A 15,868-nucleotide genomic window follows, 5' to 3' on the forward strand; every position below is an offset into this window, starting at 1 on the left:
ATCCCTGTGGGAAGGGGCCGAGAAGATCGAGTCCCCATTTTGCAAATGGCCAAGGTGAAGTCACGCTGATGAGCTCTTCTGGCGGGGCGATGTGAAAATTGGCATGTTTTTGACATGGTGGACATGTCTTTACAAATTCCGTGGCTTCTTTCTGTAGAGTTGGCCAATAAAATCCTGCCCGGAGTACTTTTTTAGCGAGAGCTCGCGCTCCGAGATGATTGCCACAAATGCCGCTATGTATTTCTTCTAGCACTTCCTTTGTGTTGGAGGTCGGCACGCATTTTAGTAAAGGTATTGAGATTCCTCTTTTGTACAGGATGTTGTTTATGATGGTGTAGTACTGTGCCTCTCTTTTTAACTTTTTTGCCTCCTTTTCTTCTGCGGGGAGTGTTCCTTCTTTGAGGTAGTTGACTATGGGGGTCATCCATCCTTGGTCCTGACTTGTTATGGCCAGTACTTGTTCTTCTTCCGAGATTGACAGGTTTTGCAACATTTTCTGGATGAGGCTTCTATTGTTGCCCCCTGGTTTGGTGCTGGCTAGTTTTGAGAGTGCATCAGCTCAGGCATTTCGTTCGCGTGGTATGTGGCAGATCTTATATTCCCTGACTTGTCCGAGTAGTTCCTTGGTTTTGTCTAAATATTTTTTCATGGTGGGGTCTTTGGCTTGGTAGCTCCCTGTTATTTGTAATGTGATCACTTGTGAATCACTGTAAATGTTGAGTTTTTGAGCTCCGACCTCTTTAGTCAGCTTCAAACCAGCTAATAGTGCTTCATATTCCGCTTGGTTATTGGAGGCCGGGAACCCGAACTTGAGGGAAAGCTCAACTTGGGTTCCTTGGTTGCTTTCTATTATCACGCCTGCGCCGCTTCCAGTTTTATTTGAGGAACCGTCCACGTAGAGATTCCATTCTACGGGAGTTTTCGGGGTATCTGTGAATTCTGTGATGAAGTCGGCCAGATACTGTGATTTGATGGCCGTCCGAGCTTCATATTGGAGGTCGAACTCCGATAACTCGACTGCCCATTGTAGAATTCTGCCTGCTAAATCTGTTTTTTACAGTATTCCTTTTATGGGCTGGTTAGTTCTAACCTTAATGGTATGAGCCTGAAAGTACGGGCGGAGTCGTCGAGATGTTAGGATGAGAGTATAGGCAAGTTTTTCTATTTTCTGGTAGTTCAGCTCGGATCCCTGTAGTGCTTTGCTGATGAAGTAGACGGGTTGTTGCCCATTTTCGTCTTCTCTGACTAGTGCTGAGGCTATCGCCCGGCTTCCTACTGCGAGATATAATATAAGTGGTTCTCCTTCTTGTGGTCGAGATAGGATAGGTGGCCGTCCTAAGAACTTCTTGAAGTCTTGGAAAGCTTGTTCAAATTCTGTCGTCCATTCGAACTGTTTTCCCTTTCTTAAAGTAGCATAGAAGGGGAGAGATCTTATCGCAGCTCCTGCTAAAAATCGGGATAGGGCGGCCAATTTCCCGTTGAGTTGCTGTACCTCTTTGACACAGGTTGGGCTTTTTATGTTGAGTATAGCTTGGCATTTGTCTGGATTTGCTTCAATTCCCCTTTGTGTGAGCATGAAACCCAAGAATTTGCCTGCTTCAACTGCGAAGGTGCATTTTGCGGGTTGAGTCGCATGTCATGCTTCCTTATAGTGTCGAATACTTGGGACAGGTCGGACAATAATGTATTTTCGTTCTGTGTTTTTATCAACATGTCGTCCACATAGACTTCCATGATTTTCCCGATGTGATCTGAGAAGACTTTATTCATTAGCCTTTGATAAGTAGCTCCCGCGTTCTTGAGACCGAAAGGCATCACGATGTAGCAGTAGTTCGCCTTTGGTGTTAAGAACGACGTTTTTTCTTGATCTGGTGGATACATGGGGATTTGGTTGTATCCCAAATAGGCGTCCATAAACGAGAGGTATCTATATCCAGAGGAAGCATCTACCAGAGCGTCAATGCTTGGGAGTGGATATGGATCTTTTGGGCAGGCTTTGTTGAGATCGGTGTAATCGGTACACATGCGCCACTTCCCGTTTGACTTTTTCACCAAAACGACGTTGGCTAGCCATAGTGGATACTTGACTTCTCTTATGAATCCTGCCTCCAATAACGCTTGTACTTGTTCTTCCACAGCTCGGGATCATTCTGGTCCGAGTTTTCTTCGTTTCTGCTGCACCGGTCGAGATCCTGGATAGACCGCTAACTTGTGGCACATTAACTTAGGGTTTATTCCTAGCATGTCTGCGGCTTTCCATGCGAAGAGGTCGACATTATCTCGCAAGAATTGTATCAGTGATTTTTTTGAGTCTCCTCTTAGGACCGTGCCGATATTAGTCGTTTTATCCGAGGTGTCTCCAATCTGAACCTTCTCTATCTCGCCTTCTGGGTGCGGACGGAGTTCTTCTCGACGCTGAGCTCCACCAAGCTCAATTGTATGAAACTCTTCTCCTCTGCCTTTGAGGTTTAAGCTCTCGTTATAGCAGCGACGTGCCATCTTTTGATCTGCTTTTACCGTGGCTATCCCTTCTGTAGTTGGGAATTTCATGCATAGATGTGGAGTTGAGACTATTGCGCCGAGTTGATTGAGTGTTGTCCGACCTATGAGAGCATTGTAGGCTGAACTTACGTCGACCACAATGTAGTCTATTTTGAGGGTCCTAGATTGGTTCCCTTTTCCAAAAGTAGTGTGTAGCGATACGTATCCCAAGGGTTGTATTGGAGTATCTCCTAGTCCAAACAGATTGTTCAGATATGCTCTAAGTTCACTTTCGTCTAAGCCGAGTTTGTCGAAAGCTGTTTTGAATAAGATGTCGGCAGAACTCCCTTGGTCTATTAGTGTGCGGTGTAAATTGGCATTTGCCAGTATAATTGTGATGACCATGGGATCGTCGTCTCCCGGGATGATGCCGGACGCGTCCTTTTTAGTAAATGTTATCGCTGGGATGTCGGGTGCTTCCTCCTTTCCCTCAACGTGGTATACTTCTTTGAGATATCTCTTTCGAGACGATTTGGAGATCCCACCTCCTGCGAATCCGCCATGTATCATGTGGACGTGTCTTTCTGGTGTCCGAGGTGACCGTTCAGTTTGTCCATCATCTTCGTTTCTCCGTCTTTTTCTTTGGTCATCATCCCGGGTGGCCAGAAATCGGTCTAATTTTCCTTCTCTTACCAATTTTTCTATGATATTTTTCAAGTCGAAGCATTCGTTGGTAGAGTGCCCTCGAATTCGATGGTATTCACAATATTCCTTCCGATTTCCTCCTCCCCTTTTGCCTTTGAGTGGTCGCGCTGGGAGGATTTTTTCTGTATGGCAGACTTCTTTGTATACGTCGACCAGGGATGCTTTGAGAGGAGTGTAGTTGTGGTACTTTTTGATTTTCTCACCCCGTCGATCTTCTTTCCTTTTGGAGTCCTTGTCTTTGTCTTGGTAGGAGGCTCCAGATTTTGAGGTTTCTCCCAACCGAGCGTTCTCTTCCATGTTGATGTATTTTTCTGCTCGCTCCTGTACTTCGTCTAAGGAGGTAGGATACTTTTTTGATATGGATTGGCTGAAAGGTCCTTCTCGTAAGCCATTGATAAGCCCCATGATGGCGGCCTCTGTTGGTAAACTTTGTATGTTCATGCATGTTTTGTTGAATCTTTCCATGTAGTTGCGGAGGCTCTCCCGATCTCCTTGCTTGATCCCCAGTAAGCTGGGTGCGTGCTTGGCCTTATCTTTCTGGATGGAGAATCTGGCCAGGAACTTTTTGGCCAAATCGTCGAAGTTTGAGATGGACCTCGGAGGTAAGTTGTCGAACCATCTGATCGCCATTTTTGTGAGAGTTGTTGGAAAAGCTTTGCAGCGAACGGCATCCGAGGCATCGGTAAGGTACATCCTGCTTCTGAAATTGCTAAGATGATGGTTGGGATCTGTAGTGCCATCGTACAAAACCATATCCGGAAGCTTGAAGTCCTTTGGAATTTTGGTCTTCATGATTTCCCTGGTGAATGGGTCCTGTTCTTTGCGTGATTTTTCTTCAGGAGTGGTCCGAGGAGCTTTTGTTTTGAGGTCAGCTTCTAATTGCTGTAGTTTTTCTTCTAGTTTTCGACGTCGCCGTACTTCTCTTTGTAGATCTTTTCCGATCTCCCGATGTTGCTGGGTTTCTTTCTCTAGCTGCTTTAAACGATCTTGGAGTGCTTCCATGGCTCCCGGATTTGGTGAGTTTTTGTCCCCGTTGGATTCCGGGGTATCCTTTAGCGTAGTGTCCGCGTTCTTGTGCGGCGTTCTGTTCTCCAGATCTGAATCGTGGTCGTTGTCATGGCCGTCCGCCATGATTTTGGGATGACTTCCAGGTTCTCCGGCAACGGCGCCAATGTTCCGAGGGTTACCTGAAATTGGAGGTCGATCTCGGATGAGATCTTCTGTACTGGTTGGAGATGTCGTGTCCGGCAGGCTGATGACGGCCGGAGCTGTTGGGTCCGACTCATTGGACTTGCTGCACTGCTGATCCTTGGCCACCAGAGGGTGGGGGGTACCTGCAAGAGACTCCGATGCTTAAGTTAGCACGTGTATTAAGCAGGTTTTTTATGTAGAATCAGAGTATGAGTTATACCTGGGTGCTCCAGTGTATTTATAGTAGCGTGGGCTGACCTTTCTGATAAGATAAGTTAGTTATCTTATCTTATCTTATCTTGAGTGAAGTCAGCTTATCTTCAAGGGAACCGCCTTTATCTCTACAGGCTGGGATTGCCTTTGGATTCTGGGTCGTGTTCCTCTATTTGGGCCCTTTTATTGGGCTTTGCTGTCGATTTAGCCGAGTTCTTCGTAAAGAAGTCGGTCCGCTTGACCTGAACAGGTCGGTCGCTTCGCTACTGAACATCCCGGTTCGGACAGCTCGACCCCGGGTATGAACAGGGCCCAAATCGAGGGACACAACCCAAATCCAAAGACAGCCCAGGCCTACCGAGAGAAGGGCGGTTCCCTTGAAGATAATCTGACCTCACCCAAAGATAAGATAAGATAAGATAAAGATAACTAACTTATCTTATCTAAAAAGGTCACTCCACACCATTATAAATACACTGGAGCACCCAGGTATAACTCATACTCTGATTCTAACTTAAGCATCGGAGTCCCTTGCAGGTACCCCCACCCTCCGGTGACAAAGGATCAGCTGCATCACTAGTCCAACAAGTCGGAGACAACCGCTCCAGCCGCCACTCACCAGCCGAACACGTCAGCTCCGACCAGTACAGAAGATCTCGTCCGAGATCGACCTATAGTTTCAGGTAACCCTCGGAACATTGGCGCCGTTGCCGGAGAATCTGGAAGTCATCCCATCACCATGGAGGACGACCATGACAACGACCACGATTCAGATCTAGAAGATAGAATGCCGCACAAAAACGCAGACACTACACCAAAAGGTACCCCAAAATCTAACGGGGACAAAAACTCACCAAACCCGGGAGCTCTAGAGACGCTTTAGGATCGTTTAAAACAACTTGAAAAAGAAGCCCAACATCAGCGAGAAGCTGGGAAGGATCTACAAAGGGAGATAAGGCGACGCCGAGAATTAGAAGATAAACTTCTAAAACTCGAAGCCGATCTCAAAGCTAAAGCTACTCGATCCACCCATGAGGACAGCACTTGCAAGGATCAAGATCCATTCACTAGGGAGATCATGAAGACCAAAATCCCTAAGGACTTTAAACTCCCGGATATGACTTTATACGACCAAAATTCCTAGCCATCAGCTCAGTAATTTCAGGAGTCGAATGTACCTCACCGATGCCTCAGACGCAGTCCGCTGCAATGTCTTCTCGACTACCTTAACCAAAACGGCGATTAAGTGGTTCGACAATCTACCACCCAGGTCCATCTCAAGCTTCGACGACTTGGCCAAAAAGTTTCTAGCTAGATTCTCTATCTAGAAAGACAAAACCAAGCACGTCCCTAGTTTATTAGGAATCAAACAAGGTGATCGGGAAAGTCTCCGCAGCTACATGGAAAGATTCAACAAGGCATGTCTAGACATACAAAGTCTGCCCACAGAAGTGTCCATCATGGGCCTCATCAATGGCTTGCAAGAAGGGCTCTTTAGCCACTCTATATCAAAAAAGTATCCTACGTCTCTAAATGAGGTACAAGAATGAGCAGAGAAGTATATCAACATGGAGGAAAACTCTCGACTAGGAGAGACCTCAAAATCCGGATTCTCCCATTCCTCCCGAGATAAGGACAAAGAATCCAAGAAAAAAGATCAAAATGGGGAAAAGATAAAAAAATACCACAATTATACCCCTCTTCGGGTATCCCTTGTGGATGTATACAGAGAAGTATGCCATACTGAAAAGATACCTCCAGCCCGACCACTTAAAAGCAAAAAAAGAGGAGGAAATCGGGCTGAATATTATGAATATCATCGAATCTATGGACATTCCACCAACGAATGTTTCAACCTGAAAAATATAATAGAAAAACTGGTAAGAGAGGGAAAGCTAGATCGGTATTTAGCGAGCCGAGCAGATGATCCCAGAAAAAGAAGAAGGGATGAAGATGTCGGACGGGCTGAATGACCACCTCGTATGCCCGAGAGACATGTCCACATGATACACGAAGGATTTACGGGAGGGGGGATCTCCAAATCATCTCGCAAAAGATATCTTAAAGAAATATATCATGTCGAGTGAAGAGAGGAAACACCCGACATCCCCACAATTACTTTTACTAAGGAACACGCATCCGACATCATCTCAGGACACGACGATCCTATGGTCATCACTATCATATTGGCAAACACAAATCTCCACCGCACACTGATAGACCAAGGGAGCTCTGCTGCCATCTTGTTCAAAACTGCCTTCGACAAGCTCGACCTGGAAGAAAAAGAACTCAGAGCATATCCGAACAGCCTGTTCGGACTGGGAGACACCCCAGTTCAACCACTTGGATACATCTCACCACACACAACCTTCGGAAAGGGAAACCAGTCAAGAACACTCAAGATAGACTACATCGTGGTCGACGTGAGTTCAACCTACAATGCCTTAATAGGTCGGACAACATTAAATCAGCTCGGCGCAGTAGTCTCGACTCCACATCTATGCATGAAGTTCCCAACTGCAGAAGGGATAGCTACAATAAAAGCAGACCAGAGGATGGCGCACCGCTGTTACAATGAAAGTCTAAACCTCAGAGGCAGAGGAGAAGAATTCCACACAATCGAACTTGGTGGAGTTCAGAGGCGGGAAGAATTCCGCCCACAACCCGAAGGTGAAGTAGAGAAAGTCCAGATCGGAGACATCCCGGACAAAACAACCAATATCGGTACAATCCTAAAAGGAGATATAAAAGATTCACTCGTGCAGTTCTTACGAGATAATGTCGACCTCTTTGCGTGGAAGGCTGCAGACATGCCAGGCATAGACCCCAAATTAATGTGCCACAAGCTGGCGGTCTACCCAGGATCTCGACCAGTACAACAGAGACGAAGAAAGCTCGGACCAGAACGATCCCAAGCCGTGGAAGAGCAGGTACAAGCTCTACTGGAGGCAGGATTCATAAGAGAAGTCAAGTACCCACTATGGCTAGCTAATGTCGTCTTGGTGAAAAAATCAAATGGGAAGTGGCGAATGTGCACCGACTACACTGATCTCAACAAAGCCTGCCCAAAAGATCCTTATCCACTCCCAAGTATCGACGCTCTAGTAGATGCCTCCTTCGGATATAAATACCTCTCATTTATGGACGCATATTCGGGATACAATCAAATCCCCATGCACCCACCCGACCAAGAAAAAGCTTCATTCTTAACCCCAAAATACTGCTACATCGTCATGCCTTTTGGTCTTAAAAATGCGGGAGCTACTTATCAGAGATTAATGAATAAGGTCTTTAAGGATCACATCAGAAAAATCATGGAAGTCTATGTGGATGACATGTTAATAAAGACACAAAGTGAAGAGACGTTATTGTCTGACCTGACCCAAGTATTCGACACTATAAAAAAGCATGGCATGCGACTCAATCCTGCAAAATGCACCTTCGAAGTAGAAGCTGACAAATTCTTGGGTTTTATGCTCACACAAAGAGGAATCGAGGCAAATCCGGATAAATGTCGGGCCATACTCGACATGAAGAGCCCGACTTGTGTTAAAGAGGTACAACAACTCAATGGAAGGTTGGCAGCCTTGTCCAGATTTCTAGTCAGATCGCCAATAAGATCTCTCCCCTTCTACACCACTCTAAGAAAGGGAAAGAAGTTTGAATGGACAACGAAGTGCGAGCAAGCCTTCCAAGATTTCAAAAGATTCCTGGGACAACCACCTATCCTAACTCGGCCAAGGGAGGGAGAACCACTCACATTGTACCTCGCGGTGGGAAGTCGGGCAATAGCGTCAGCACTAGTTCGAGAAGACGACTGTGGGCAACAACCCGTATACTTCATCAGTAAAGCATTACAATGATCCGAGCTGAACTACCAAAAAATAAAAAAAATTGCCTATGCTCTCATACTAACATCTCGACGACTTCGTCCATACTTCTAAGCTCACACCATTAGGGTTCGGACCAACCAGCCCATAAAAGGAATTTTGCAGAAAATAGACCTAGCAGGCAGAATCTTACAATGGGCAGTTGAGTTGTCCGAATTTGACCTTCAATACGAAGCTCGGACAACCATCAAATCAAAATACCTGGCCGACTTCATTGCGGAATTCACAGACACCCCAAAAATCCCTACAGAATGGAATCTCTACGTGGACGGTTCCTCAAATAAAGCAGGAAACGGCGCAGTTGTGATAATTGAAAGCGACCAAGGAACCCAAATCGAACTCTCCCTCAAATTTGGGTTCCCTGCCTCAAACAACCAAGCGGAATATGAGGCGCTATTAGCTGGTTTGAAGCTGGCTAGGGAGGTTGGAGCTCAAAAGCTTATCATCTTCAGCGACTCATAAGTAGTTACTTCACAAATAGCAAGAAGCTACCAAGCCAAAGATCCCACCAAGAAAAAGTACTTGGACAAAGCCAGGAAACAGCTCAGACAACTCGGAGAATATGAGGTCCGTCACATACCCCGAGAACAGAATGCCCGAGCTGACGCACTCTCAAAACTAGCCAGCACCAAACCAGGGGGCAACAATAGAAGCCTCATCCAAGAAATGCTGTAGAACCCGTCAATTTCGGAAGAAGAAAAAGTCCTAGCCATAACAGGTCAGGATCAAGGATGGATGACTCCCATAATTAACTACCTCAAAATAGAAACACTCCCCACAGATGAAAAGGAGGCAAAGAGGTTAAAACGAGAGGCACAACACTACACTATCATAAACAATACGCTATACAAAAGAGGGATTTCAATACCACTGTTAAAATGTGTGCCGACTTCTAACACAAAGGAAGTTCTAGAAGAAGTACACAGTGGCATCTGTGGCAATCATCTCAGAGTGCAGGCACTTACCAAAAAAGTACTCCGGACAGAATTTTATTGGCCAACCCTACAAAAGGAAGCCACATAGTTCGTAAAGACATGTCCACCATGTCAGAAACATGCCAACTTTCACATCGCCCCGCCAGAGGAACTCATCAGCGTTACCTCACCGTGGCCATTTGCAAAATGGGGACTCGACCTTCTCGGACCTTTCCCTCAGGGATTGGGACAAGTCAAATTCCTCATAGTAGGAGTAGACTATTTCACAAAGTGGATCGAGGCAGAACCCTTAGCTAACGCCACTGCTCAAAGAAGTCAAAAATTCCTATATAGAAACATTTTTACAAGATTTGGGGTTCTATACTCCATCACCACGGACAATGGCACCTAATTCACAGATGCAGGCTTCAGAAAGTTAGTGGCCGACTTAAACATAAAACACCAATTCACTTCCGTAGAGCATCCCCAAGCTAACGGACAAGCCGAAGCTGCCAACAAAGTCATATTGGCTGGGCTAAAACGGAGATTACAGGACACAAAGGGAGCCTGGGCCGAAGAGCTCCCACAAGTCCTATGGGCATATCGAACAACGCCACATTCTACCACAAAGGAATCACCCTTCCGATTAGCATACGGAATGGAGGCAATGATCCCAGTGGAGATTGAAGAAGGGTCGCCTAGAGTGATCCACTATAATGAAGAAGCCAACTTCCAACTTCAACGGGAAGAACTCGACCTACTTCTGGAAATCTGAGAAAGAGCTCGGATCAAAGAAGAGGCATTGAAATGTCGAATGGCTTCAAGATACAATCAAAAGGTAGTGCCACGAGGCTTTGCCGAGAACGACCTCATCCTAATCCGAAATGATATCGGAACAACTCGACTTGGAGAAGGAAAGCTGGCAGCAAACTGGAAAGGACCCTACCGAGTCATAGAAGAACTTGGAAAGGGCTACTACAGACTGTCCGAACTCGAAGGGAGAGAGCATTCTAGGTCATGGCACGCCTGCAACTTAAGAAGATACTACCGTTAGAGGTAATAAAATCTTAGGATAAGGTGCACTCTTTTTTCTGAAAAGGTTTTTTAATGAGGCACAAAGCCAAGATCTACAAATTGTCAGATTCAGAGGGATAAAACTCCCACGTGTATATATCTGCATTTTCTTTTGAATAAAGTTTTAGATTTTCTACAAAATTTTCAAGACGCATTAATCTGAGCGCACAAATTCATTGCCCGATCACAATAAAAGTTGGCAAAGATGAAAGCAGAATTCATCGCCCGATTTCAAACAGGTCGGCAAAAAAGTGAAAACAGAATTCATCGTCCGATTACGAAGCTACAGGTCGGCAAAGGTGAAAACAAATTCACCGTCCGACCACAGTGAAAATCAAATTCATCATCCAAATTTCGACGAAGGTCGGCAAGGTGAAAACCAAATTCACCGCCCGACTTCAACAAGGGCGGCTAAGTGAGAAGCAAACTCACCACCCAATTCCTATAAAATTGGCAAAGATGAAAAGCGGCAAAAAATAGATTAATGCAAGAAGTTATCAGAAAGTAAATCCAGGTGTAGAGGCCTAACGAGGTCTGAAACGAAACATGGATTGCTAAAAATAACTTAAAAGATAGGCCGACATAAAAAAAGTCGGACCATTCGACCACAATAACCAAAGTTATAAAAAGTCAATCCCTGGAAAGAGGCTTGGCCAGCCCTAACAAAGAGGATTGCTAGAAATAACTTAGAAGAGACCGACATGAAGAAGTCGGCCTCCCACGAACAAGTTATAAAAGTAATCCCTGAAAGAGACCTGACAAAGGTCCAAAAAAGAAGATTACTAAAATAACTTAGAAAGGGCCCGACATGATGAAGTCGGCCCAAAACATAAAGTTATAAAAGTAATCCCTGAAAGAGACCTGAACAAGGTCCAAGAAAGAGGATTACTAAAATAACTTAGAAAGGGTCCGGCATGATGAAGTCGGCCCAAAATATAAAGTTATAAAAGTAATCCCTGAAAGAGACCTGAACAAGGTCCAAGAAAGAGGATTACTAAAATAACTTAGAAAGGGCCCGACATGATGAAGTCAGCCCAAAATATAAAGTTATAAAAGTAATCCCTGAAAGAGACCTGAACAAGGTCCAAGAAAGAGGATTACTAAAATAACTTAGAAAGGGCCCGACATGATGAAGTCGGCCCAAAACATAAAGTTATAAAAGTAATCCCTGAAAGAGACCTGAACAAGGTCCAAGAAAGAGGATTACTAGAAATAACTATATAACAAAGTCGGCCTCCCAAAAACTCTAACGTTATAAAGAGTAATTCCTAACAGAGACCTCACAATGGTTCAAACAAAATGGATTACTAAAAATAACTTCAGGCCAAAGCGAGGAAGCCGACATACCAGTTGGATCCAAACATCCACAACCTCAAAGGAATCAAGCCACAAGTATAAAACACAAAGGCAATCCAAAGAGGTCGAGCAACAAGGCTCCAACACTTCCAAAAAACCTAAAAAAGGTACCAAGACAGACGAAAACAGACATGTTATGGAAAACATAAAGTCATAATAATAACAAGCTCAAGAGGCTACCAAAACCAGCCCCAAAAGCTTGGAAACCATTTTGTTTTTCAAAATTAAGTTGCTAAACAAGCAACCAAGAAAGTGTCAAGGGCCAGCAACCACCATTTACAAAATAAAGAGTTCAAAAGCCCACAAGCTGGGCTATCTACACAAACATTTAGAAAATTCATTTAAAGATCCGAAGGCTTCTCGACAGCATCAGCACGGGGTGAAGGAGGGCGTGTCTGAAGAGGCACCGCATCCACTGTCCCATCATTCCGGTTCAAGATTTGACAATCAGGTTCTGGCTCGGGATGACCAACCTCAGCTGAAGGAGCTGAAGAAGTCGGCATAACAGTGGTCTTGGCGACTGATGCCAAGGCATCATAGGCTAGTTTCACTAGCATTCTTCTGTTAGTTTTAGTTGTTTTATGCATTTTCTTGAGCTTAAAGTAACCAAAAATGGTTAAATGAAGAACAAAGCAATGAACCATCCAAACAACATGATTTTGATGCATATTCCATGAGTTTTAGTTATAATACTTAAATACTATGAATGGAAGATTTCTCATGAAATTTTGCAAGACTTTGATGCAATTGTTTGGATGATTTCAGGGAAGAAGAGGCTAAGCAAGGAAGCAACAAAATCAATGAAGGAAGCTTGAATATCACATGTGGAGTTTAAGTTCCAGTTTAAGCCTAAACTGGAGCTTAAACGTCAAAATCATGAAGGATAAGAAATGCTGGAATTGAAGTTTAACCTCCAGTTTGACCTTAAACTGAAGGTTAAACGCCAGAATGAAAAGCCTCACTAAAGAAGCATTCCACGTTTAACCTCCAGTTTGACCTCAAACTGGAGGTTAAACGCCAGAATGATGATACCACTCAGGGAGGAGTTCCACGTTTAACCTCCAGTTTGACCTCAAACTGGAGGTTAAACGCCAGAACCAGGAAGAGTACCAGGGAGCCATTCCACGTTTAAGCTCCAGTTTGACCTCAAACTGGAGCTTAAACGTGTTCGACAGCTTTTCTCCTCCAGGGTTGCTCTCTCCATTTCCATGTTTAACCTCCAGTTTGACCTCAAACTGGAGGTTAAACGTGTTCGACACCTCCAGGGCTACCATTCTAAGCTTCCACGTTTAACCTCCAGTTTGACCTCAAACTGGAGGTTAAACGTGTTCGACCTCCAGGGCTGCCCTTCCTATTTCCACGTTTAAGCTTCAGTTTAACCTTAAACTGAAGCTTAAACGTGTTCGACTACATGACTCTCCAGGGCTACCTTCTTCCATTTCCACGTTTAAGCTTCAGTTTAACCTTAAATTGAAGCTTAAACGTGCTTCTACAAAAGGCCTCACTGGAAGTGTCTGGCGTTTAAGCTGCAGTTTAAGCTTAAACTACAACTTAAACGCCACTCTTGGAAAAGGTTTCTGGGCCAAAAATATTGTGATTTAAGTTAGTCTTTGAGCACAAATATTAACTTAAACTTACTTTGGTATGAAACCCAATTGAATATCATGGTTTATGGGATTGGGCCTGAAGGATTGATGAGTTTGAAATCTCAATTTATTGAGTCATGTGTCATTATTTGATTATCACTAAGTTGGCTCAATAAATGTTACAGGATTTGGATCAACAACCTCATCAAGATTATGGATCATAAACCCAAGGCAAAAGGAAAGCAAGGAGAGGCCTCAAAGCCCAAGAAGCACAACTGAAGCTCAATATAGAAAGTGTATAAATAGGATAGAAGTTAAGTTAGAGGGGGACTTTCACTTTTAGCTAGTTTTCCTTTTCTTTGTAATTGAATTCAGAGCTATGATTCACTAAACCCCCTTTCATTGGGTTAGGGAGCTCTATTGTAATTCAATGAATCAATAATAGTTTATCTTCTTCTTCAATCTTTTCTCTTGAATTTTGTTAGAAAGCTTCTCGATCTAATTCCATTGAGTAGTTGTCTTGGGAAAGAAACTACCCATACTTGGAATCCTTCGGAGCCTTGGGAAAGGAATGGAGGATTCATGCTAGAGAAGCTTTCTCACAGTGAATTGGATTGGGGTTTGGATGGATATTGTGACATGTAATCCTACCAAATTGTGGTTCATGAAATTGTGTGGTATAATCAGTGATCAAGCATCATCTCTTCTTATGAACATTTAAACCAAGGGATTGGGAATTTGTTTGTTTTTAGAGAGAATTGGTGAGCCAAGGGATTGGGATCCAATCATATAAGATTGCCAAGCAAAATTCAATGAACGCATTGGTTGAGGAAGAGATAAACATGTTTTGATTCGGAGATCTCAATATCTCCTATAACCCAATGAATTCCCCATTTCTGATTTCCACTTTCTCTTTACATTCTGCAACTCAATTCATGCAACACCCCCACTCCCTTTTAATTTCAGCAATTTAGTTTCTGCTCTTTAATTCATTGCAATTTAAGATTCCGCCATTTTAATTTCTTGTCATTTACTTTTCCCGCCAATTTTACATTCCGCAATTCTCATCTCAATCTTGATTCCGCTCAACTAGAACACACTTCTAATCCGAATTGCTCACTCAACCAATCCTTGTGGGATTCGACCTCACTCTATTGTGAGTTTTTACTTGACGATAACCGGTGCACTTGCCGGAAGGAATTTTGCCGATCGTGCAATTTCCTAAATCGTAGCATAACTAGTTTATGCGCATCAAGTTTATGGCGCCGTTGCCGGGGATTGGTTTTCGATTGACAATTCTCAAATTGGAAGCTAACTAGATTGAGCAATTTTCTCTTGCTTTGTTAATTCTGTTCAAGATACTTGTTGAGATTTAATTTCTGCACTCGGTTACATGCTTTCCTTCTTTATGCCTTTAAATTCATGCAACTAACTCACTGACTCACTAACTGTTTGAATTAATTCCTCAATTGATCTAACCATACTCTTCCATTAACCAAGAGTATTTCACTTGTTTGTGTTTGAGCTGTGTTCTTGTATGACAGGTAGGAGAGGAGAGACATCAACTCCTCCATATACCGAACCAGAGAGGACCCTTCATAGACTTAGAAGGGAAGCGAGAGGGAAGAGAGTAGTGGGAGAAGAGGAATCTGAAGGAGAATCTGAGGACAATTTTGAGGAAGCTTTAGATCTCAACATGGATAGAGAAGTTCACAACCATGAGAGAGCTGATGGAAACGATGCCATTCCTGAGAGGAGGGTTCTTAGTTCATACATAAACCCAACCTCTGGGAATTGTGGTAGTAGCATCCAGAAACCACCCATTCAGGCCAACAATTTTGAGCTCAAGCCACAGCTAATATCACTAGTGGAGAATCATTGTTCCTTTGGAGGAAGTGCTAATGAAGACCCAAACCAACATCTCACAAAATTCCTGAGAATTTGTGACACTGTGAAGTCCAATGGAGTCCAGGAAGATGCCTATAAACTGCTTTTGTTCCCATTTTCACTTAGGGACAAAGCAGCTAAGTGGCTGGAATCATTCCCAAGGGGGAGTCTAACAACATGGGATGAGGTGGAAAGCAAGTTTCTGGCACGTTTCTACCCTCCACAAAAGGTCAATAGGCTTCGATCGGAGGTTCAGACTTTTAGACAACAAGATGGTGAAACTCTCTACGAGGCATGGGAGAGATTCAAGGACTTGACAAGGAAATGCCCACCAAACATGTTCCATGATTGGGTGCAATTGCACATCTTCTATGATGGGCTCTCTTATGAATCAAGGAAGGCTGTAGACCATTCATCAGGAGGTTCATTGAACAGGAAAAAGACTGTGGAAGAAGCCATTGAAGTGATCGAGACAGTGGCTGAGAATGAGTACTACTATGCATCAGAGAGGCACAACACTAAGGGAGTCATGGAGCTGAACCATGTTGATACAATTCTAGCCCAAAACAAG

At 43.9% G+C, this 15,868-nt stretch overlaps 1 non-coding gene across 1 annotated transcript; it reads right to left on the reverse strand.

Moving 5' to 3' along the window:
- Positions 1-15,532: 15,532 nt before the first annotated feature.
- On the reverse strand, positions 15,533-15,636 carry LOC112746636 (small nucleolar RNA R71). The gene has a single exon (XR_003174507.1). It is a non-coding gene; the product is annotated as a small nucleolar RNA R71 (small nucleolar RNA).
- Positions 15,637-15,868: the final 232 nt, after the last annotated feature.

Source organism: Arachis hypogaea, chromosome 14 (assembly GCF_003086295.3).
Source record: "Arachis hypogaea cultivar Tifrunner chromosome 14, arahy.Tifrunner.gnm2.J5K5, whole genome shotgun sequence".
Taxonomy (NCBI): domain Eukaryota; kingdom Viridiplantae; phylum Streptophyta; class Magnoliopsida; order Fabales; family Fabaceae; genus Arachis; species Arachis hypogaea.